The sequence below is a fragment of the Diceros bicornis genome, chromosome 8, assembly GCF_020826845.1.
Source record: "Diceros bicornis minor isolate mBicDic1 chromosome 8, mDicBic1.mat.cur, whole genome shotgun sequence".
Lineage (NCBI taxonomy): Eukaryota > Metazoa > Chordata > Mammalia > Perissodactyla > Rhinocerotidae > Diceros > Diceros bicornis.
The window spans coordinates 32,552,019-32,576,079 of NC_080747.1; the positions used below are offsets into that span (position 1 = coordinate 32,552,019).

A 24,061-nucleotide genomic window follows, 5' to 3' on the forward strand; every position below is an offset into this window, starting at 1 on the left:
AAAATACTCGAAGAGAGGGGAAAAGGAGAAGGAAGGAAGGGGACAAATCTTCCTTCCAGAATTCCAAATAATATCAGTAGATTTATCCCCCTCTACAAGGTGAAGCTTAACCCTCTCCGGACCTTAAATGTGGACTGGACTTAGTGACTCACTTCTAAAGGATGGAATACACAAGGAGAAGGTAACTTTATAGTGGACAAACCAAGCAGCCACTACCTTAACCAAAAGATCAAGGTAAAACATTACTAGTGATGCCATGTTGATATCATGTACCCTTTGAGGTGCTGTGATGAGAAGGGCACTTCACTGTGGTCTTCTTCCCCAAAACCATAACACCAAGTCTAACCATGAGAAAAATCATCAAACCCAAACTGACGGGAATTCTACAAAATACCCAACCAGTACGCCTCAAAACTGTCAAGGACATCAAAAACAAGGAAAGCCAACAAAACTATCACAGACCAGAGGAGACAAAGCAGACTAACAATACTTTCAGGCGATCCTAGGAAAGTCCTTATAAACGATAAAAAGAAATGGATTGGGCCGGCCCCGTGGCTTAGCGGTTAAGTGCGCCCACTCTGCTGCTGGCGGCCCCAGGTCTGGATCCCCCGCGCGCACTGACGCACAGCTTCTCCGGCCATGCTGAGGCCGCGTCCCACATACAAGCAACTAGAAGCATGTGCAGCTATGACATACAACTATCTACTGGGGCTTTGGGGGAAAAAATAAGTAAATAAAACAAAAACAAAACAAAAAAATGGATTATTACTGATATTTTACTTATCTTAAATTAGTAATATTGGGTAATGTACTATTAATTCCACAATCATCCATTGTTCTCCAGAAACTTTTTGGGATTACCCTCCTTGTAATTCTACCAAGAGGCTTATAAGCTAATTTTGATCTGAGGCAGAGTACTGTGTATTAGGCATTTCTGTCCTTTCATGCAAGCATTCAATCCCTTTACATTTATGACTTGTAGTCACAGGTCCCTGCTGCCCTGGCTCCACTGTGGTCCCAACATAAACTGAATGCATGACTTGGAAAGGTTTTTTCCTTTCCTTTCTTTTTTAAACAAATCCTCCCTGGTACCCACATCAAAACACAACAAAATGTCAGCTTATCCTCTATACAACTCAGATCCATTCCTTACTAAAAAAAAAAAAAGGAAGAAGAAGAAAAGAAAAGCAGCCAGTTCTAAGAATTCAGAATTACTGCAACTTGATTTTCCCTCTATTTTTCTCAAGGCTGAATTATGAAAATATGTACCCTTATTTCACCTTCCTATTCTTTTGCCAATCTCTAGTTTCCTCTCTTCTTCAATAAAGGTTAGTTCCCTGCTTCTGCTTCCAAGAGCAATATTACTGAGAAATTCATTTTCCTCATAAGAAATGTGTCAGAAATCTGGTATTTTCAATGTGAAATTCTTGTGGTTAAGGAAAAAAAAGTATATAGAATTACCATATGCCCAAAATTTAAACCTAGGGAAGAATTAGTCTACATTAAAATGATTATACTGGTTCCACTAAGGTGATCACATGATGTTTTTTCTTTTTTCTTTTCCAATTTTTCTATACTACATTTTACTTTTTGAATCAAATTATATATTTACACATGGGTATGTAAATTTTTAAATATATGTAAACATTTACATACACATGTAAACAAAAGATTCTACCCAAAATAAATACTAAAGGTTGATACCAAAACTCCCACACATTAATAATTTAAAGATAAATTTTTATCTATGGCAAGATGTTTACAAATGGTCTAAAACCTTAAGAATTTAGTATTTAAAAATAATTATATAACTGGTTGCCTCTGTAAAGGGGGCCTAAGAGGTGAGGGGACAAAGTAGTAAGGAAATTTTTCACTGTAAACCGTTTTGTGTCTTCTGAACTATTCAAAAAATATTAACTTTCTAAAAGAATAACTTACAGTAAGCTTCTTGTTCTTCCCCCTACCAGAACCATTAGCTCTAGGGACAAATAATCACATCTCAATTTTGTCTTGAACTGAATATGCTAAATTGTCTTAACCCTCTATTTGACCTTCTGTCATCACTGAATTTGCTGGCTAGAGTTAATATATAATAAAAGGGATTCTAAACTCTAAGTAAATGTGTTACAAAATGAACCAAATCCCGTCACCAATGAGAAATGACCAAGTATATAAACAGACCATATAATGGATACTTCTGAAGTCAGCCTTTGCCCTAAATCTGAGGTAATCAATCATTCTTTGCAAAATCAGCTTTCAAAGAAGTTTACCTTTCCCTTACCCTACTCACCCTCTGGTGGAAGTTTTAACAATTAAGAGAATCAAAATATTGAAACAACAGTATATATACCACAAACTGTGTATAAAGTTTTGTCAAATCGAGTTTAAAATAAAGGCAAATGGAAATTCATTTTTAAATTCATTTAAAAAATACACATGAAACAGAAGGAAAAAGGCAAGGACTAGACTAGTTTTGTTTCAGGCATTTTCCTAAGGCACATCCAGAATCAGACATCTCAATGCATACCATAGCTGGGATGGCAAGCAGATAAGAGATAATATTACAACCCAGTAAATAAGAAATCAATCCTTTTTTCTAGAATTTTCTGAACACACCAACCATAAAATGTATTTATTTATATTTATATATCAAAACTTGAAGCACAAATACGTGAGGAAGGGATCAATATTTTAATAAGTGGTCCTAAGAAAACCAATTAAGCTAGCAATTAAGAAGGAAAAAAACCCATCAGTAATTCTAGAAGCCAATTTAGGTGAATATTTATTTGACACTTGTGGAAGAACTTCCTAAAGATAGATACAATGGAAAATATCAACAAATTTACAATGTAAGACCATGTGCATAAAAAAAAAAAATTCCCAGGGCCGGCCTGGTGGCGCAAGCAGTTAAGTGTGGGCGCTCGGCTACAGCAGCCCGGGGTTCGCCGGTTCGGATCCCAGGCACGCACGGACGCACCGCTTGGCAAGCCATGCTGTGGCGGCATCCCATATAAAGTTGAGGAAGATGGGCACAGATGTTAGTGCAGGGCCAGTCTTCCTCAGCAAAAAAAGAGGAGGATTGGCAGATGTTAGCACAGGGCTGATCTTCCCCACAAAAAAAAAAAAAATTCCCAAATAAAATTAAAAGAGCAAAATATATAAGGAAAAAAACACATTCCACTAATATGGCTGGCAAAGACATCTTAAACATAGAGCATATGCAAACAGATTCTAAAATTGGAGATTGCATTTGAGATTACAAACTATGATAACTTTTATGCAATACAAATCCAGAAGTTAAAAAATGTTCATGCCCTCTGAATAATTCCACTTCTAAGGTTCTATCAAAAAAAAATCTGAAATACAAAGATTTATGTACAACAATGGTTATCACAGCTTTATAACAGCGAAAAAATGGAACAATCCTAATGTCAGGCTAAAAGGGAATGTTAAAATTATGATACTGTGAAGTATTATGCAGCCAAATGTTTCATTTTCTTTCATAATGACATGGAGAAATGATCACGTGATATTAAAGTATATTAAATAGGATATAAAAATAAGCATAGCACATGCACATGTTTAAAAAACACAGGAAAACATATACTCAAAAAAGTAGAAAGAAAACATACCAAAACTTTAACATCAGTTATCTCTGGGTGACAGGATTTTATTTTTCACTTTGCACAACATTTTATTTTTCAAATATCATATAATGATCATATTGTAACTCGTATAATCAGGAAAACATTTTGGATGCAGCTGTTAAATCCAGGAAAACTACCTCAGATTTTTCAATAAATAAATGGCAAAAAGTAAATAAACTTTTAAGAGATGGCAGGGATATGGTTACAGTTTAAGAGATTTAAGAGGTATCAATCAAATGCCATGCACAGACCTTGTCTGAATCCTATTCAAATAAACCTAGTAAAACGACACTTACGGAACAACTAGGAACTCTTCAGAGTTCCTGACTGGATTAAACATATTTAGGAATTACTAATTTTTTTAAACATAACTACAACGTCAATTACACGTCTAAAAAGAGTCCTTATCTCTGAGAGATCCCACTAAGTATTTTTAGTTAAAGAAATATAACGCCTGGGATCTAATTGAAAATAATCCTGCAGGGCCGGCCCTGTGGCTTAGCAGTTGGGTGCACGCGCTCCGCTGCTGGTGGCCCGGGTTCGGATCCCAGGAGCGCGCCGACGCACCGCTTCTCCAGCCATGCTGGGGCCGCGTCCCGCATGCAGCGACTAGAGGGATGTGCAGCTGTGGCACGCAACAATCTACTGGGGCCTTGGGGGGAAAATAAATAAATAAATAAAATCTTAAAAAAAAAAAAAAAAAGAATCCTGCAAAGGAGGAGGTATAGAAGAAATAAAACAGCCCTGAGCTGAATGACTGTTGAAGCCAGTTGATGGGTTCACAGAGATTCATTACAGTATTCTACTGTTTAGTACTAAAAATTTCCAATATACTTAAGTTTTTTTTAATACATTTTTATAGAAAAACAAAACAAAAATTCCTCTGCTTCCCTCTCATCCAAACATAGGGCTTTTCTTGAGAAAGCAAGGATAACCAAGTCCAAGTCGAGGTCAGAGGATGAAAACCATTTCTAATGTAGTTTTACAAAGGTGATTTATGAGGAAATCGCCTTTTCAAATAGCCAGCCAAATCTTTACAGTGATCAAGAATGATATCAAAATTCTTTTCACTTAAATAAAAACAAAACCCTACACCAAGAGTAAAATACAAAGTAACAATTTAGAATGTATGCAATTTGTTTTTGTAAGATAGAAAACAGAGATGCTGGTCAATGAAATGGGGAACTCAGAAGAAGCATTCTATACATTTTTATCTAAAAAGCATCAATTCTATTGATTAAAGCTCCAAAGTTATAAAACGAAGAAAGTGAAACAAATGCCAGAAACGGCTGGAATTGCCCCCAGGACATACAAGGAGCCTACACTTGAATTTGCTCTCTACCCTATTCTTAACCTCATTCCCAATTGTATCACAGAGGTAATTATTCACCTCTAAAAATAATTTTTTTCTAGAAATAGCTTTCTGACTCCAAGTTTTTACCCGGTAGCCAATTAGAAAACTGATGTACCAAATGAGCAGAGATATCCCAAAATTCTGGCTACTTTTCATATTAAACAAGGAGAACAAAATATTTGTCTATCAACTCCAGTCATACTATCATTATTATACTATATACTAATATACTATAACTAGTAGTTGGGATTACCCTTATCAGATGACCCAACATCTCAATGTAATAAGGTATTCAAATTTACTCATATACAATACTTTTTCACAACATATTCATTTGCTTTATTCTTTTCTCACAAATGGATCTCGATCAAGCATCGCCATACCTAATAATAGTTTATATTTGCCTGTAGACTTACTAACTACTTTCACACCCTAACAACAGTGTTGCTAACAAAGTCAAAGCAGCAAAATTATCCCTGTTTTAAAATGAGGATAATAGGCTCAGATAAGCGAGCAATTTGGCCATGGTCACCCATAGAGTATGGGACAGACCTTGGACAGAAGTCACAATGTAAATTCCTGACCAGGACTCATTTCACATGTCAGATATGACCAATCATGCTAGTTACATTTGTTGCACTCTTATAAAGACAACTTCAGAGAAGTACAGAAATTAGGTAACTATCAACTGACTTCCTATTACCTCTTACTAATGATATCCTTTTCTCTTAAACTATATTTGCATCTCTGATAGGAAGTGAGCAAGTAAAGTACAGAGACTCAAGCTCAAATCAGTCAATCAGTATTTGTTAAAAACTGTGCTAAAGCCATGCCTGGGAGAAGCTAAAGACATTTTAAAAATTTAAATGTTGAAGTAAACCCCCTTATATACCCAAATATCACAAGTCTCTGTGCTTAGGAGTTAAGACTCCCTGAATTCCATCATGACAAATTTTTAAAATTCAAATTAATAGCCAAGAAATTATAGTTACAAATTCCTTACAATACTCCCTATACTGATCCAATAAGGTGACCCTATATTGTTCCATCTAGAAGTAGCTATTTATAAGAGTAAAATACAATAAAAACCACCTCTGAAATTCTTATCATAAAATATTTTTACAGGATAACAAAAAGCTTAAAGACATTCTTTCAGAGGGCACACTATTCCAAAGGAAGAGACTAGAGCAGGCTAGAAAGAATGACAACAAAATGTTTATTTTTCCACACAGTGGAATGGGAATGTATAGAAGAAACAAGGTCAGTGTGACTAGGAGGCCTGTGTAAGATATCGCTGTATAGATCATGTATAGATTAGAGGATGCCGAGTCTTTGTTTATTCATCTTCAACAAATCACAACTTCACGAGTAGTACTATTAAAACTTTGGGGATGCAGCAATTCTCACCCACTCATTTAAAGAGGAAAGGACTGAGGCCCAGAGAGCTTCAGTGACACCCAAAGTCATGCAGCAGAGATGGGATTCAAACCCACGTCTTCTCTCACTTCTCCTTTCCTAAAAAGGGCATATCTAACATGTCCTCAGGGGACTAAGAAACTGGCAGAAGAGTTCAGAGGAGGATATAGAAGAAATAAAAGGCAGCCCCTACCTCCAAGAGCTTGCAATCAAGTTAATTATTAATTATAATTAATTCATATAATTACATGCCAGTATATAATTAACAGCCAAAATAAATGTCACAGACAAATGACTTCTGTGATAACCTCACTGGAGACAGCTCAAAATCAAAAGAACTACTTCTCTCCTTAACCTTCTATCCTATTGCTATTAAAAGCTTACCTCTTTAAGGTCATCAAGAATTTCCTTATCTCCTTAATGCCTCCATTCTCTGCAGCACAGGACTCTGTTAAAGGTCTACCCTCAGGCTGCCACCACTGTTCTGGAAATTCTTAGTTAACGTGACCCTCTTTTCCTCCATCTCAGACTTGACCTTCTCTTTCCTCAGTGACCCTTCTTTTCCTTACCTCTATTTCATTGTATTCTAGGAATTACCTTAGGCAACACTTGCTAAAACATCATGGGATAGCAGAAAGAATACATCCTAGGTAAATGATTCAAGTTATGGCACCACTGAGAAATGGATAAATGAGCCTGTGACTTCAGTTTCTCTATCTATAAAACAGGAGTGATAACTGAAACTATTCATTTTAAAAGGTTGTTTCGAGGATCAAGAAAGAATTTGTAAGAGGGTTTTATAAACTGTAAAACGCTCTGGGCCAATTCAACTCTAAGCCCTTAGATTTGAAATGTATCTTCAATCCTTAGCCCAATCTCTCAGTATACTGCTTTGGAGTGTTTGTACTCCCCTGGGGCTCAGCTATCACTCTTCTGCATAAAAGGGAAAGGGAAGAAAGAAGTTTTCTGTTCTGAATCTTGGTCCCTCACCTACACATTTCCTGTCCTTCCCTAGCTGTTCCTTACTCTTGTATAGTTCCAAAGATTCTCTCAAGGTCCAGGGATAAAATTTATTATAAACGGTCAAAAAAAACTTTTCAATTGAATCATCTCTGTTTATATACAATATCATAGGCCAAAGTTTCATATTCTGAAAATGTTTTCTAAAATTTCTACTCAAGAGTGCTTATTAATCATATTCTAAATAAAAAATTTTAAACTCAGGAAAAAAGGCTGTTTTTCATAAGTTAGAAACAGAAAAATTCAACAGACAATGATATAAAAATTCCATACTATGTGATCCCAAATCATAGTGGATATAAGTTACTTATAAATGTTAAGAAAGCAGTTTTCGAAAGCTGTCTTACAAAATACTAGTGTCTTCTGAAATTGTGAGGTACACCACAAGTAACATTACAAGTATATGAATAATTTACATCACTCAAGTAAACAAGAGTGGAGTCAAGACGTTTCTTCAGTATCATTCTCATTCACTTGCTTGCCTATATGATGTTTTGAGGAGAAAGGGGGTATGGCTACTACTCTCCTAGCTCATGTAACTCACAGCCTTTCTCTCTCATGCATGCTCCACCTAGATGACTGTCTGCACACAGATGCATGTAAATGCCATTCATGATGACAGGAAAAATGCTTAGAACCACTGTGATAAAGAAAGCAATGTAATTAAAAAATAAAACCCGGGGCTGGCCCGGCGAAAAAGTGGGTAGGTTCACACGTTCCGCTTCAGCGGCCTGGGGTTCCCCGGTTCAGATCCTGGGTGCGGACCTACGCATCACTCATCAAGCCATGCTGAGGTGGTGTCCCACACAGAAGAACTACAAGGACGTACAACTAGAATATGCAATGATGTACTGGGGCTTTGGGGAGGAAAAAAAAAAAAGAGGAAGATTGGCAACAGATGTTAGCCCAGGGCCAATCTTCCTATAAATAAACATAAATAAATACATAAATAAAACTAGAATAAACACCACTGATTTAAAAAAAAGTCTTCAAAATTTCAAGCAAGTCAGTTTTTTCCACATTACCTTTGCTAAGAGTAATAAAGCAAGAAAATACATTACTACGTAAAAGAAATTAACTTTTTTTTTTTAGAAGTATGTCCTAAGATAAAACAGTAGCCAGAACACTGACCTCTAAGTCTGGTTCACATACCATGAAGATGCTTATTGCATCCCTAACTTGATTTGAAGCACCTTTATTAGCTGTTAAATTTTGAAAATGCTGCACCTGTAACATGTCAATGAGTGCAGTCAAGCAAAACTCAGCTTCATTCTGTATTTTCATAAAGCTGAGACTCTCATCTGTGCTCTGACCTAAATTAAAAAAAGGAAATGAAAATTCAATAGGAAAATAAGCTACGAGAAGGTAACTTTCTCCAAAACAAAAGCACTGAAGTTTAAAACGTTATAAATATAAACCATACTATACACCCCAAAATTGGTTTTAGTTCACAAAAATATACTTTTCCAAAGAGTTGAAACTTATTTTAAAAGTACTATACATTTATAGTTTAAAATTCAAATACAGAAAGGTTTAAAAAAACAAAACCGCAGAAGTAAAAGGTGCTCTCCTCCCCTCAGAGGCAACTTCTATTAAAAACTTTCATGTAAATTTTCTAGGCACTGCAAGTATATGTATGCTGTAAATACTTGTTGAATTATGATTAAAATCACTACATTTAAAATCATTAAAATGTCTTAAACATGACTTTTTTAAATAATTAGACTGATTGCTCTAATTATTCAGAGCTTGGGTTAACTATTTAAAGCCATGGTTCATGGGCCGGTCCCATGGCTTAGCGGTTAAGTGCGCGCGCTCCGCTGCTGGCGGACCAGGTTCGGATCCCGGGCGCGCACCAACACACCGCTTCTCCGGCCATGCTGAGGCCGTGTCCCACATACAGCAACTAGAAGGATGTGCAGCTATGACATACAACTATCTACTGGGGCTTTGGGGGAACAAAATAAATAAATAAAAATTATAAAGCCATGGTTCATTACAACATTATTTCTAATGGTGAAACTGGAAACTACATTCATGGCCAAATTAAATGAAAACTTCAAGTAAATCAGTTTATTCAAAATATATTATAAAATGTAGCCAATTAAAATCAAGTTTAGAAAGCTTCTAAGGCCATAGTAAAAAGCTCATTATGTTAAACCAAGGAAAAAAAATTAAGATACAAGCTTATGTGGGTATTACATCTCATTTACACCAAAGATGAATTAAAAAATAAAAGACTGGAAGGAAATACATATACAGAGATGACTTCTGAATGAGAGGATTACAGACTTTGTTGTTGTTGTTGGCGTTATATATTACTATCCTTTGCAGCTTTTCAATAACAAGCACGCCTTGTGTTTAAAAAAAATTTTAAAAAAGAGAGACTTTTAGAAATGCATATCCAATTTAGGTTTAAATAGAACAAAACAATACATGAAAGTAATTCTACTAGAATATTCTCACAGCTAAAACAAGTAGGTTTACTTATTATAACTTCCATGATTCTGGAAGACAAAAAGACTAGTTAACACTGTTGTAGTATAAAGTACATGAGCTTTGGGTCAAGGGAAAATTGGGTTTTGAATCCCAACGGTACTAGTGGCTTCACCTTGGGCAACTTAACCTAACTAACCAGACCTGTTTCCTCCAGCATAAGTCAGGGGTAATAATATCTGACACGGAGGGTTGATGTGTCAGCTAAACATCAAGTATGTAAAAGAAGTCAAGAGACTGGCATATATACTCCATAAATAGTAAATGCCATTACTATTGATATTCAGGCAGGTAACTGTTTTTTAACTTCAGACTCAATTTTCAGCCCTCTTTCAAAATGGCTTTACAAGTGCTCAAACTGTTCTTTACACAACTGCAGCATCTACTGATACGTGTCCAACTATAGAAACAACCATTCATATGGTTAGTATTCGTTGTGTGGGCCAAAACATGAATATGCACATAAGCACACACCAAAAGAATATCTTTACTTATAAGCGTGTAATAGTAACTGTCTACATTTTACAACCTTAAAAAATCCTTAAAGCCAGAATGTAACAAAGAACAGTTGGGAGTGCTTAATTTTCTGCAAAATCTTTACAAACCATATACTAATACATCACTGTTTATTATCATCAATTTGGGGTCTTGTATTGAGGTTTTTTTCTAAATCTTATTAAAAAATTATATAGAAAGGTTATTACAAATAATTCCTTTTAGCAATGTACCATTTTTTACAAATACAGATTAAAGTTGAGATGTTTCTTCATTTATTTATTCCATCAACAAGCCTAGTGTTTGCCTAATTGGCGCCCCCTTCCTTCATGGGCTTCTCAATCGAATAGGCCAGACAGCCCCAGACAAATATGGAAGGTGAAGTGATGGGAGGCACACATGGCCATTAACAGAAGCCTGAGGTGAGTCAGGATAGAGCTCTGGTGAAGGTCATGTGTGACCTGAGCCTCCACAGATAAAACACAGTTAGCCAGGCTTAAAGACTAGGAATAGGGTAAAGATAACCAATATTTCACTGGATTAAGTCCCCCTGCCCCACCCCCAAAATTGATGCATCAATTAAATTCAACATTTTTTTTTAATGATCTGTAAAAGAGTCTTGCAGTGAGAAACCTATTCAGTTTATGATTATCCAACAGTAGTCCAAATAGTAAAACACTCATATCAATGGAGAAACTGTAGGAAGAATTTAAATGACGGTACAAGCAGGCAGAAAGCAAGAGATGGGTTTTTGGCGTGTGGAACGCAAAGTAACGTACAGGAGGGAGAAAATACTCCTAATTTACTTTAAGCCTGGTAGGCTCTGAGCACTCAATACAACAAAGCAACAAGACCTAGAAGTCTTTGAGGAATGTTTCTGGAGGTCATCTCCCAGCTGTGCAACTTCAGGCAAAAAGCCCAACAAAACAATGGACTTCATTAAGGACAGGATTGGAAATGGGACAGAAAACACTATCTTGCCTTTAAGAAAATATGGCCTATCAAAACCAAAGTACTGTGTACAATTCTGAACACTGTAGTTCAGAGGGAGGAGGGTACAGTGATTAAGAAAACAGACTTGAGCTCAAATCCAACTTTCTGCCACTTACTATTTCTCAGTTCCTTCATTTGTAAAATGGGAGTAGGAATACCTACATCTGAGCTGCTCTACAGTTAAATGAAAAACATGTAACAGTTTTTAACATAGTACCTGATACACAGAGTGTTCCCCAAAATGGTAGCTATCATTACTACTATAAAGCAAGAATCAAGTAATCTCCCAGAGAAAAGCCATTAAAATATTGAGACACTCTCAAACTTTGATGTGCATTAAAATCACCTGATGGCTTACTGAAAATGCAGATTCCTGGGACCCATTTCTCCCAGGGATTAATTCTTTAGGTCTAAAGTAGAATGTGGCCTTTCTCTGGCCCAAACATCAAGAATTATTGAAGTAAGAGAATCAAGGCATTGTCCTATAAAAAGAAGCTGAAAACTAGGGTTCTTCCACAGAAAGAACTGGTCTAAAATAGTACATTCAAGAGGAATATGTGTTCACCAAGTTCATTCATTGAACCAACATTCCTTGAGTACCTACAGTGAAAAGGACAAATTTTCAGAGTTTAATTCCTAGGGTAGGAAACAGACTATAAAAAATAAAGAAATTCCACATAGTGATAAATGCTATGAAGAAAATAAAAGGGAATGGAGAAATAACTGGGGGGCAATCTCCCTGAAGAGGCAACATCTGAACTGAGACCTGAATGACATGATGGAATCAGCCACAGTAAGATCTGGGAGAAGAGTATTGAAGCCACAGTACTGCAAGTACAAATACCCTAAGGCAGGAGCAAGCCTGGCAAGTTCCAGAGATGATGCTAGTGGGGCCGGAACACAGGAAGAAACACGTGGCCAGGCTCTGGGGTACTGATCTAGGCAGAGGGATACAAGGTCAGATGAGAGAGGAAGGCAGTGCCAAAACATGCAGTGCTTGGCAAGCCTAGTAAGGAGTCTGGATTTTCTTCTGAATGGGATGGGAGCCTTAGGCTGTGATAACGGGAATGCATCCTAAAAAGTCAAAGTGGAAGCAGGGAGATCAGGAGGTTACTGCTGTAGACCAGGTGAGACAAGGTGATAGCTGATAAAGGTGGTGGCATTAGAGATGAGAAAAAGTGGACAAATCTAGAATATATATTGAACACTATAATTTAAGGCAAATCAAAGAAAAAGAACTAAGTCACATAATGAGTTGTAAGTATCTAGAGCTAATTACTCAAGAGAATGAAAATAGATTTAAAAGGTTCAGGTAACTTTATTTATTTTTTTTAAAGATTTTATTTATTTATTTACTTTCCCCCCAAAGCCCCAGCAGATAGTTGTATGTCATAGCTGCACATCCTTCTAGTTGCTGGATGTGGGACATGGCCTCAGCATGGCCGGAGAAGCGGTGCGTCGGTGCGCGCCCGGGATCCGAACCCGGGCCGCCAGCAACGGAGCGCGCGCACTTAACCGCTAAGCCACAGGGCCGGCCCAGGTTCAGGTAACTTTATGACCAATGGGCCCAAGTGGGTTATTAGCATATTTGGGATACTTCATAGGAGGTACTTAACCTTTGAAGTTGAGGTGAAGAGGACATTTCCCTCTCTTTTGGCACAACCGACACAGCACTGAACTAAATGGGCACACATTCAGGACTCAACGTTAATAAAGCACATTAAGTATGATTCGTAAAGTAAAATCTTTTAGGACCTTACCGCCGGAGGCCTGGACAGCTCGTCAGCATTTGGAGCATAGTGTAGCTATAGAATAGAACTAAACTATTTCCTGAACCAAATCACTGAATCAGCAAATATTTTTTAAACTTCCATATTATCAACCCAGACTATTCTGTGCCTACTTTTCCAAGAGTTAAACAAGCATGCAGCCGGCCTGGTGGCGCAAGCAGTTAGGTGCTCGTGCTCCACTGCAGCGGTCCCGGGTTCACCGGTTCAGATCCCGGGCGCACACTGACGCACACTGATGCACCACTTGTCAAGCCATGCTGTGGCAGCGTCCCATATAAAGTGGAGGAAGATGGGCATGGATGTTAGCCCAGGGCCAGTCTTCCTCAGCAAAAAAAAAAAAAAAAAAAAGAGGAGGATTGGCAGATGTTAGCTCAGGGCCAATCCTCCTCACAGAAAAAAAAAAGAGTTAAACAAGCAAAATCTTACTTTGACACACAATGCATATTAATTTTTTAAATCTTACAATTTCGTCATTGAGATTTGGGAGGAAATCTTTCAAAACCACAAGTTTAATCACTATAGTTTGGAAAATATACAGTGAATATTCCCTAAAAATTAAGGTCCAAAAGTCCTTATCTGGGCCAGCCCCGTGGCTTAGCGGTTAAGTGCGCGCGCTCAGCTGCTGGCTGCCCGGGGTTCTGATCCCGGGCGCGCACCGACGCGCCGCTTCTCCGGCCATGCTGAGACCACGTCCCACATCCAGCAACTAGAAGGATGTGCAGCTATGACATACAACTATCTACTGGGGCTTTGGGGGAAAAATAAATAAATAAAATTTTAAAAAAAAAAGTCCTTATCTGCTAAAATTTAAATTTTGTTACTCAGAAAAAGAAGTACTGAGGGCGGCCCGGTGGCATAGCGGTTAAGTTCGCACACTCTGCTTTGGCCACCCGGGGTTTGCTGGTTTGGATCTCTGGCATGGACCTCCACGCTGCTTATCAAGCCATCCTGTGGCAGGCATCCCATATATAAAATACAGGAAGATGGGCACGGAAGTTAGCCCAGGGCCAATCCTCCTCAGCAAAAAGACGAGGCTTGGCAACATATGTTAGCTCAGTGCTAATCTTCCTCACCAAAAAAACAAGTACTACTATGTAAACGAGCAGGTTACAGAAAAGCATATGCAATATGAGACCATTTTTATATAAAATATATAAATGCAAAAAAAGTAGTCTTGAAGGATATAAACCACTGCTAAGATTTTGGTGATTTTTGGATGGCAGGAATATTTATGACTTTTCTTTTTTGCTTATCTGCTTTAATCAACACTTTCACCAATTATCACAAATTATTTCATACAAACAAAAATATTCAGTCATAGGTTAACATAAAATGTAAAAAAACAGAAGAACTTCCAGAAACCAATTTCGTTTATCTTAACAGGATTCCAACTGCGGTATTACGAAAAAAAGCTCTCAACTGCACACACAGAAGGAAGAAATTTGTTAAGAGGTCTATTTCATACCACATAAGGACATACCCTTCAAGGGAGTAGTCTAAATTCATAAAAACTCTTCCTGGATTTCATAACGGGCAATAATTAGCACATACTTCTGTTTTTCTTTCTTGCTGTTTACTAAAGAAACACCACAATTAATGAGTTTTTTGGGGGGAAAAAGTTCTTTCTTAAAACCAAGTTAGAACAAAAAGAAAGTTTGGTCTTCTGGTCTCCTTCGTGCTGTCGATGGGGGCAGAAAGAGGCAGGGCTAGAAGGAGGCTACACTACAGGAATCTGCGTGGCCAGTCACCTGAAGTGGAAGGGAACACAAGCTTTCGGCAACCTCCACAGAACTGGGCAGTGAGAACGCCTCTTAGGCGTCTCAAGACTAAAACACCTGAAACGTCTTACGCCGACCAAGTTATTGTATGCACAGCTGCCAACGGTCTCTGACAATCACACAAAAAAACTGGAAGGTCTCTTCAACACACCCAGGTATTACATGCATGAAGCTCATCCGACTGTCCTGATGCAAAACCAAGACATTCTCCCATTAGGGTCACATCTTTGATTTTGCAAACTGGGACAACTGAAAGCATCCCACCAACTCTACAGCTAACAAACATCATCTTGGCTAAAATACTAACACACATAGAAACAGGCACTTCGGAAAACTTTGGCTTTAAACGGCAACACGGGTGTTCAGGTACTCCGGTAACCAGTTTATCGCACATTCCCTGCTCCAATCAAGGGTGCTACCTCTTTACTGTCAGCTCTGGTTCCACTTACCGAACAAACAGAAAAAGGGAATCCTTTAAATTCGCAACACAATAAGGGCTAAAAAGCTCCCGCTTTCTGGATGGCAGCTTTCCTGTCTCATCAATCACAACAAAGGACGCATCCTAGTGACTTCCTCAAACCCAGAAAGGGCTGAGAAATAAATGATATAAGGTGGATTTCAGGACTTGTGAGGTTTCCTTCCAGCTACGACTCTCTCTTCTCTTACTCCATTATACGCCTCCACCCGAGTTGACTGTCTTGCCCTAAAAATAAAACCACCCGTGGCTACCGTCCACTTTCCTGCCAAGCCCCGACTCTGGTTTCCTGCAGAGAAAGCCAAATTGCAGGCGCTCTGCCTCGCTCTTCGCCGGGGGGCGCCGGCTCGGCAGCAGCGGGCTTCTCCCGGTGCAGAGGCGCCAGCCCGGCCGGGGAACCACCGAGCCCGAGAAGCAGCCCCGCTCTGCCGCAGACGCCGCAGTCCCCGGGAGCCTGAGGAACCCCCAGGAAAAACCGGGGTGAGGGGAAGGTGGGCCGGCAAACGGCGGTGGGAGAGGGGGAGACACTCACCCGCCCAGACAACAACCGACGGGGCGGGGAGGATGGGGGCCGGGACCAAGGCTCGGCAGAAAGACCGCCTGGAGCTTCCGGAACCCTGCGGCTGCTCGGGACGCCGCTGCCGCCGCTGCTCCTAGCCGCCAGCTTCCTCCCCTCCTCTGTTTTTTTGATTGACCACGTCACTCGTAGCCACTAGACCCGGATCTGCCGGCTCCGGCGGGCGGCGGCGCAACAGATAGCAGCGGCTGGATACCCCAGAGGCCCGCCCGCCGAGCATGCGCGGGCCCCGCGCCTGCCCAGTGCGTCCGGTGAGGCGGGGCGGGCGTGAGCGTCACGCTCTTCGTGGGGGCGCGGAGCGTGAGGGTTGCAGTTCCGGTTGGGAGGGGTGGGAGCGATCGCAGTGAGGTGGAGAGTGCTGGCCTCCGCGTCTGTTGAACTGGCACACGTAGCCTCTGTTTCGTCTGTGGTGGGCAGTGCCTTCTGCTGTGTGCCTCCCTTGGCCTAAGCTGATGGCTTTCCTCGACCGGCGTGTTTGGAATAGCGGGGATAGAGGTAGAGGTGGGCGCAACTTGACGTCCGCTGAGGCAGAGTACCTCTAGAGATTGTGTTTTTGATCACTCAGGCCCAGGTGAAAATTGGAGCTCAGGGATTTAGTCTTGTCTACAAAAGTGCGTCAAATGTGGCAGTTTTTCATCCTCTTTACCCTCCGTGACATTTTTGCACTCGGAAAGCTGGCTAAAATTAAGCTGAAGAGGAGTGTTAAAGGGAATGTATCACCAAAGATGACTTGGTCGGGAGATAGTAGGGAGCGGGAGGGGAAAGTTAGGCAGCCAGCCCAGGCTGCCTACTTTGACTTTGGGGGCTGCAATAAGGATACTGTTTGTGGGGTAAGAACCAGACTTCTTTTTAGATTAAGTTGGTGCTTCGTCGTCTCCCATTCTGGCCTCCCTATTCTCCTTGCTAAACTTTTGGGGCCCGGGAAATTTCCCAATTTGGCAAAATTGAGGGCTACTCTATTTTCTTAGGTTCATGAATTGACAAACTTTAATGAAAGTGGGACCAGTGGTAAAATAAAAGTGTGAGTTCCAAACAGATTTCACAAAGGTGCCTCTTTGCCTATCCTACAGGAGAGGTGAAAGTTAGCTGTAAGAAACTATCTTTCTTACTCTGGCTTGGTGACCTTTTCACCTAACCTGGACTTCTACCTCAGCTATTTGGGTAGACTTATTACCTCAACTGGCTGAGTCACCTTCAGCAAATTAGTATAATCTGCAAGAGCTTTTTAATTAAAGTGGATATTGAACACAGGTGAAGGTTTCTAGAAAATTAAAGGTTTCTGGTAAAACTCAAAAGTGTCCTAGTTAATTAGCAGAGATTACATCAGATAAAAGTCAAGCTTCTTGGCGCTTAATCTGCACTCTTGAACTGTATTTACTCAAATTCAGAGAGCTTGAGGTGGAAATCTAGTGCACTAATGAAGTTCACGGGCTGACCCTGTAGCAGACGGTCTTTAATTGTGGAACTTAAAGTTGTGGAACAGAAATTTTTGTATGCTTGGGGGCACCCATGTGCACATAGGTGTTTGAGAACACAGCTGTCTTTAAGAGAACAGTATGGTAAAAACTAGACTTGTACTGGTTGTTGCAAACTTATCAGTACTTGCTTTATAAAGTAAATTGTAGGAAAGTCAACACGTTAGAATCCTTGGTAGCTAGTTTCCAAGATAACCCCCAATGATTCTCACCTCTGGAAATGTAATCTCCCCAAGCCCTTTGAATCAGGGCTATTGTGTTTGACAGAAGGTGTGTGACTTTGGAGGCTAGGTCATAAAGGCACTGATTGCAGCTTTCCACCTCATTGTCTTGGATTGCTTGTTTTTGGGAAAGCTAGTGTCCACGCCATGCTGCTTAAACATCCCGACGAAGAGGCCCATGTGGAGAGGAACAAAAGCCTCCACCAACCCACCAACTTGCCAGCCGTATGAGTGAACTACCTTGCTTGGGCTGATCTTGCAATCCCAGTCAAATGTTGGATGATTATTCCTGCCCAACATCTGCTTGCAATATCATGAGAAATAGAAAGGGCCAGCTCTGACCCAGACAGTGATATGGGATCTTATTTGGTTTTTTGCCCCAGTCTTTAAGTTCAACCTTTCTAAACTTTAAACAATGGAGGAACAAAAAAGTGTGTGTGTAATTCTGTATGTAAAGCAATTTAAAGAATAACATAGAATTCCTATCACAGTACCTAGAACATAGTAGATACTGAATAAATATTTTTTGACTGGACACAAAATTAAAAGACAAACACCAAATGGAAAATATTTGGAATAAATATTGATAAAGGAGTAATACCATAATATATGAAGGACTCATACAAATCAATAAGGGAGATATTAAAGCTTCCAATACATGTATAGGTATAGAGTATGAACAGATGGTTTACACACAAAAAGGAAATACAAATACAAATGACTAATAAATATGTGAAAAATCTTCAATCTCATTAGTAATCAAAAAATGAAAATTAAAGCAAGATTTCCTTTTTCAACTACTACCTTAGGGAGATATTTTTAAATAGGAGTATTGAATATTGGTTCTGTTAGCACTGCTGGTAGAAATGTAAGTTGGCAGGTAGCTGTTTGGAAATCAATTTGGCAATATATATCAAGTTCCATAAAAATATCACATCCATTGACCCAATTTCACTGTTAGGAACTTACCTTAAATAAATTAAGATTATACAAATGTTAATTATAAAAATCTGAAAAACTTGTGGATAGAAATAATTTAAAATAGATTATAAGAAAGTTAATCACATTTTATATAATGGAGAAAAAATCTAGAAATAATCTAAATGTACAATGGTAATGGAATGGATGAATGTTAAATTATGTTTCAGGGATTAACAAACTTGAAGATATCTTCCCTTTCTGAACCGGACCCTACTTTGATTCTTGCTTCAGAAGAAGAAAGTATTTGTAAATATAAATACATATGCTTTATATATTCATAAAAGCATTCTGAAAGGTAGTCCTAAAACTATTGACATTGGTTACTCCTGGGGGAAGAGGAGACTTTATGATTTTTTACCTTTTTGTATGGTTTGAATTTTTTCATATTCATACATTATTTTTGCTATGAAAAAAATCATTGGTGAATTTTTTTCACTTTTTTTTTTTTTTTAATTGTAGTTGTATTAGTCTGCTCAGGCTGCCATAGCAGAATATCCCAGGCTGGATGGCTTAAACAACAGAAATTTGTTTTCTCAAAGTTCTGGAGGCAGGAAATCCAAGATGGCCATGCCAGCAGGGTTGGTTTCTGGTAAGACCTCTCTTCTTGGCTTGCAGATGGCCACCATCTCGCTGTGTCCTCACATGGCCTTTCCTCTGTGCACAGGCACTCCTGGGATCTCTTCCTCTTCCTATAAGGACACCAGTACTATTGGATTAGGGCTCACCCTTATGACCTCATTTCACCTTTACCTCCTTAAAGGCCCTATCTCCAAATACAGTCATAGTGGGGATTAGGGGTTCCACATATGAATTTGGGGGGGGCACAATTCAGTCTGTAACAATGGTTAGATATATATAACATAAAATTTACCATTTTAACAATTTTTAAGTGAACAATTCTGTGGTATTAAATACATTAATGTTGTACAACCATCACCAACATCTATCTCCAAACTTTTTCATCTTTCCCAATTAAAACTGTATGCCTATTAAGCACTAACTTACCCTTCCCCATTCCTCCCAGTCCCTGATAACCACCATTCTATTTTTTGCCTTTGTAAATTTGACTATTCTTACTACTTTATATAAGTAGAATCATAGAATATTGTCCTTTTGTGAATGACTTGTTTCACTTAGCTTAATTTAAGGTCATCCATGTTGAGAATATATCAGAATTTCCTTCCTTTTTAAGGCTGAATAATATTCCATTGTATGTATATACCACATTCATTCATCCATCAATAAAAACTTGAGTTGCTTCCACCTTTTGGCTAATATGAATAATACTGCTATGAACATGGGTATACAAGTATCTTTTCATGTCCCTGCTTTCAGTTCTTTTGGGTATGTACCCAGAAGTGAAATTGCTGAATCATATGGTTATGCTATGTTTAGTTTTTTTGAAGAACCATCATACTGTTTTCCACAGTGGCTGCACCATTTTACGTTCCCACCAGCAGTGCAGTTTCTCCACATCCTCACCAACACTTGTTACTTTCTGTTTTTTTGTATTAGCCATTGTAATGGGTATGAGGTGGTATTTTATTGTAGTTTTGATTTGCATTTCCCTGATAATTAGTGATATTGAGTATCTTTTTCTTTTTTTTTTTTTTGTGAGGAAGATTATCCCTGAGCTAACATCCAATGCCAATCCTCCTCTTTTTGCTGAGGAGGATTGGCCCTGGGCTAACATCCATGCCCATCTTCCTCTACTTTATATGGGACGCCGCCACAACATGGCTCGACAAGCGATGCGTCGGTGCATGCCTGGTACCCGAAACTGCGAACTCCAGGCTGCCAAAGCGCAGCACACAAACTTAACCACTACGCCACCAGGTCGGCCCCTATATTGAGTATCTTTTCATGTGCTTATTGGCAATTTGTATATCTTCATCAAAGAACTGCCTATTCAAGTCGTTTGCCCATTTTTCAATTGGGTGGTTTGTTGTTTTGTTGTGAGTTGTAGGAGTTCTTTATATATTCTGGTTATTCAACCCTTATCAGATATATGATTTGCAAATATTTTCTCTCTGTAGGTTACCTTTTCACTCTGTTGATGGTGTCCTTTGCACAAAAGTTTTTAATCTTGATGAAGTCTAATTTATCTATTTTTCTTTTGTTGCCTATGCTTTTGGTGTCATATCCAAGAAATCATTGCCAAATCTAATGACATGAAGATTTCCCTTGTTTTCTGCTAAGAATTTTATAGTTTTAGCTATTACATTTAGATCTTTGATCAATTTTCAGCTAATTTTTATATATGGTGTAAGGTAAGGGTCCAACTTCATTATTCTGCATTTGGATATCCATTTTTCCCAGCACCATTTGTTGAAAAGACTGTTCTTTCCCCATTGAATGATCTTGGTACCCTTGTGGAAAATCATTTGACCATAAATATGAGTGTTTATTTCTGGGCTCGCTGTTCTATTACATTTGTGTGTGTGTGTATGTGTGTGTGTATATATATGTATCAGTTTTTATACCAGTACAACACTGTTTTGATTACCATGGCTCTATAGTAAGTTTTTGTTTTTGTTTTTTTTCCTATAGTAAGTTTTGAAATCAGGAAATGTGAGACCTCTCTCCAACTTTGTTCTTCATATTTTAAGATTATTTTGACTGTCTGGGGTCCCTTGAGATTCCATATGAATTTTAGGATGGATTTTTCTATTTCTGCAAAAAATGTCATTGGGATTTTGATAGGGATTGCATTCATCTGTAGATCATTTTGGGTGGTATTGACATCTTAGATAATATAAAGTCTTCCAATCCATGAACACAGGATGCCTTTCCATTTATTTGTGTCTAATTTCTTTCGGCAATGTTTTCTAGTTTTCAGTGTACTAGTTTTTCACCTCATTGGTTAAGTTTACTCCTAAATATTTTATTCTTTTTGATGCTATTATAAATGGAATTATCTTCTTATTTTCCTTTTTGGATTGTTCATTGTTAGTGTATAGAAATGCAACTGATTTTTGAGTGTTGATTTTGTATCCTGCAACTTTGCTGAATTTGTTTTCTAATAGTTTTTTTTTTTGTGGAATCTTCCGGTTTTCTACATATAAGATCATGTCATCTGCAAACAGAGATAGTTTTACTTCCTTTCCAGTTTGGATGCCTTTTATCTTTCTTGCCTAATTGCTCTAGCTAAGACTTCCGGTACTATGTTGACTAGAAGTCATTAATGAATTTTTATTTATGAATATCATACAGCATATGGAAAAATGTTTATCGACATATTGTTAAGGGGGGAAATGATACAACATGCAGACATGTTGAAAAAATGATACAACGTGCACATAATAAAAAGTGAAGATAGTTATTTTAGGAAGTGAGATAATTCCTGATCTTATCATGTTTTGAAATTTTAAAAATATTTCAGCAGCTGAATTGTAGTCTGAATTGAGCATATGAAGAATTGCTATGTTTTGTAATATTAATATTCTAAGGGTATTGGTTTTTGTTCTTAAAACTAAATCGGGGGGGGGGGGGGGGGGGCCGGCCCGGTGGCGCAAGCGGTTAAGTGCGCGCGCTCCGCTGCGGCAGCCCGGGGTTCGCTGGTTCGGATCCCGGGCGCGCACCGACGCACTGCTTGGTAAGCCATGCTGTGGCGGCATCCCATATAAAGTGGAGGAGGATGGGCACAGATGTTAGCCCGGGGCCGTCTTCCTCAGCAAAAAAAGAGGAGGATTGGCGGATGTTAGCTCAGGGCTGATCTCCTCACAAAAAAAAAAAAAAAAAATTAAATCGGGGGCCGGCCCCATGGCTTAGCAGTTAAGTGAGCGCACTCCGCTGCTGGCGGCCTGGGTTCGGATCCCGGGCGCGCACCGATGCACTGCTTCTCCGGCCATGCTGAGGCCGCGTCCCACATACAGGAACTAGAAGGATGTGCAGCTATGACATACAACTATCTACTGGGGCTTTGGGGGAAAAATAAATAAATAAATAAAATTAAAAAAAAAAATTAAAACCGATTCACTCAGGGCCGGCCTGGTGGTGCAAGTGGTTAAGTGCACACGCTCCACTGCAGTGGCCTGGGGTTCACCAGTTCGGATCCCGGGCAAGCACCGCTTGGCAAGCCATGCTGTGGCAGCGTCCCATGTAAAGTGGAAGAAGATGGGCACAGATGTTAGCCCAGGGCCAGTCTTCCTCAGCAAAAAAAAAGAGGAGGATTGGCAGATGTTAGCACAGGGCTGATCTTCCTCACACACACACAAAAAAATCCCATTCACTCCAAACAGTATCTGAGATTGATGTTTTGTCTCAGACCTAAAGCTCTTGAATCTATTGAAACAGCTTACAACTGTTAAAATGCCTGAGATACCTTGAAGTTGAGAGATGTTCATGTTTTTATGTTTTAGAAATTTGTATGAAACATTTAATAAAGATTTCTACTCTTCACCTCTCATATTTGCTTCAAATACTTTTACAGTTTGCTGTCTTCCTTGTCTTCTTGTTAACTATAATTTTTTTTTTTTGAGGAAGATCAGCCCTGAGCTAACATCCATGCTAATCCTCCTCTTTTTTTTGCTGAGGAAGACTGGCTCTGAGCTAACATCTATTGCCAATCCTCCTCCTTTTTTTTTTTTACCCCCAAAGCCCCAGTAGATAGTTGTATGTCATAGCTGCACATCCTTCTAGTTGCTGTATGTGGGACGCGGCCTCAGCATGGCCGGAGAAGCGGTGTGTCGGTGGGCGCCCAGGATCCAAACTCAGGCCGCCAGCAGCGGAGCGTGCGCACTTAACCGCTAAGCCACGGGGCCAGCCCATTAACTATAATTTTTAATGTACCAAAATTAAATTTTAAAAATTTAGTCAAATGTTTCCTATTTTCCTTTAAGATTCTTTTTTTTTTACTTCTAAGCCTAAAAAGTTATCTTTGGTTCAGCAGGTATTTGTTGAATACCTACTGTATTTTGGGCTCTAGAGGCACATTTATGAATATGAAAATCATGTGGCCTACAAAAAACATACAGATCCAAACATTTAATAAATATTTAGTTCTAATTTCTTCTAACTTCTCAATTATTTATTTTTTATATTTAAACTCAATTTATTTGGAATTAATTTTGGTCAACACTGCTTCTACAGTTTTTTGAGAGTTAATGAGGCTCTTCAAATTCACATTAAATCTGTTTTATTATTTGGTGTAAAACCCTCACTGTTAGCCAGTTGAAAGTAGTTATACAAATTAAATTCAGGAGAAATGGATCTTGAGAAAGTGTGTTCACTTGTACAGTCATTAGGAGTAAATCAAGTTACTCTTATATTTTGAAGAATCTGCTGTTTCATTACTATTTCCTGAAGATAGAGAACATGGGTTGTATCTTCATAATTTAAAAC

General features: G+C 38.8%; 1 protein-coding gene across 2 annotated transcripts in view; it reads right to left on the minus strand.

Moving 5' to 3' along the window:
- SMIM14 (small integral membrane protein 14) overlaps window positions 1–16,227 on the minus strand; it is a 65,724-nt gene extending 49,497 nt beyond the window's left edge. Inside the window, exon 1 of one of the 2 annotated variants that reach the window (XM_058546920.1) lies at window positions 15,997–16,227. The gene's annotated coding sequence lies outside the window, so the exon portion shown is untranslated. Of the gene's footprint in view, window positions 1–15,438; window positions 15,804–15,996 lie in introns of those variants that run through there. The other variant, XM_058546921.1, reaches the window with a different exon arrangement.
- Between the last annotated feature and the right edge of the window lie 7,834 nt (window positions 16,228–24,061).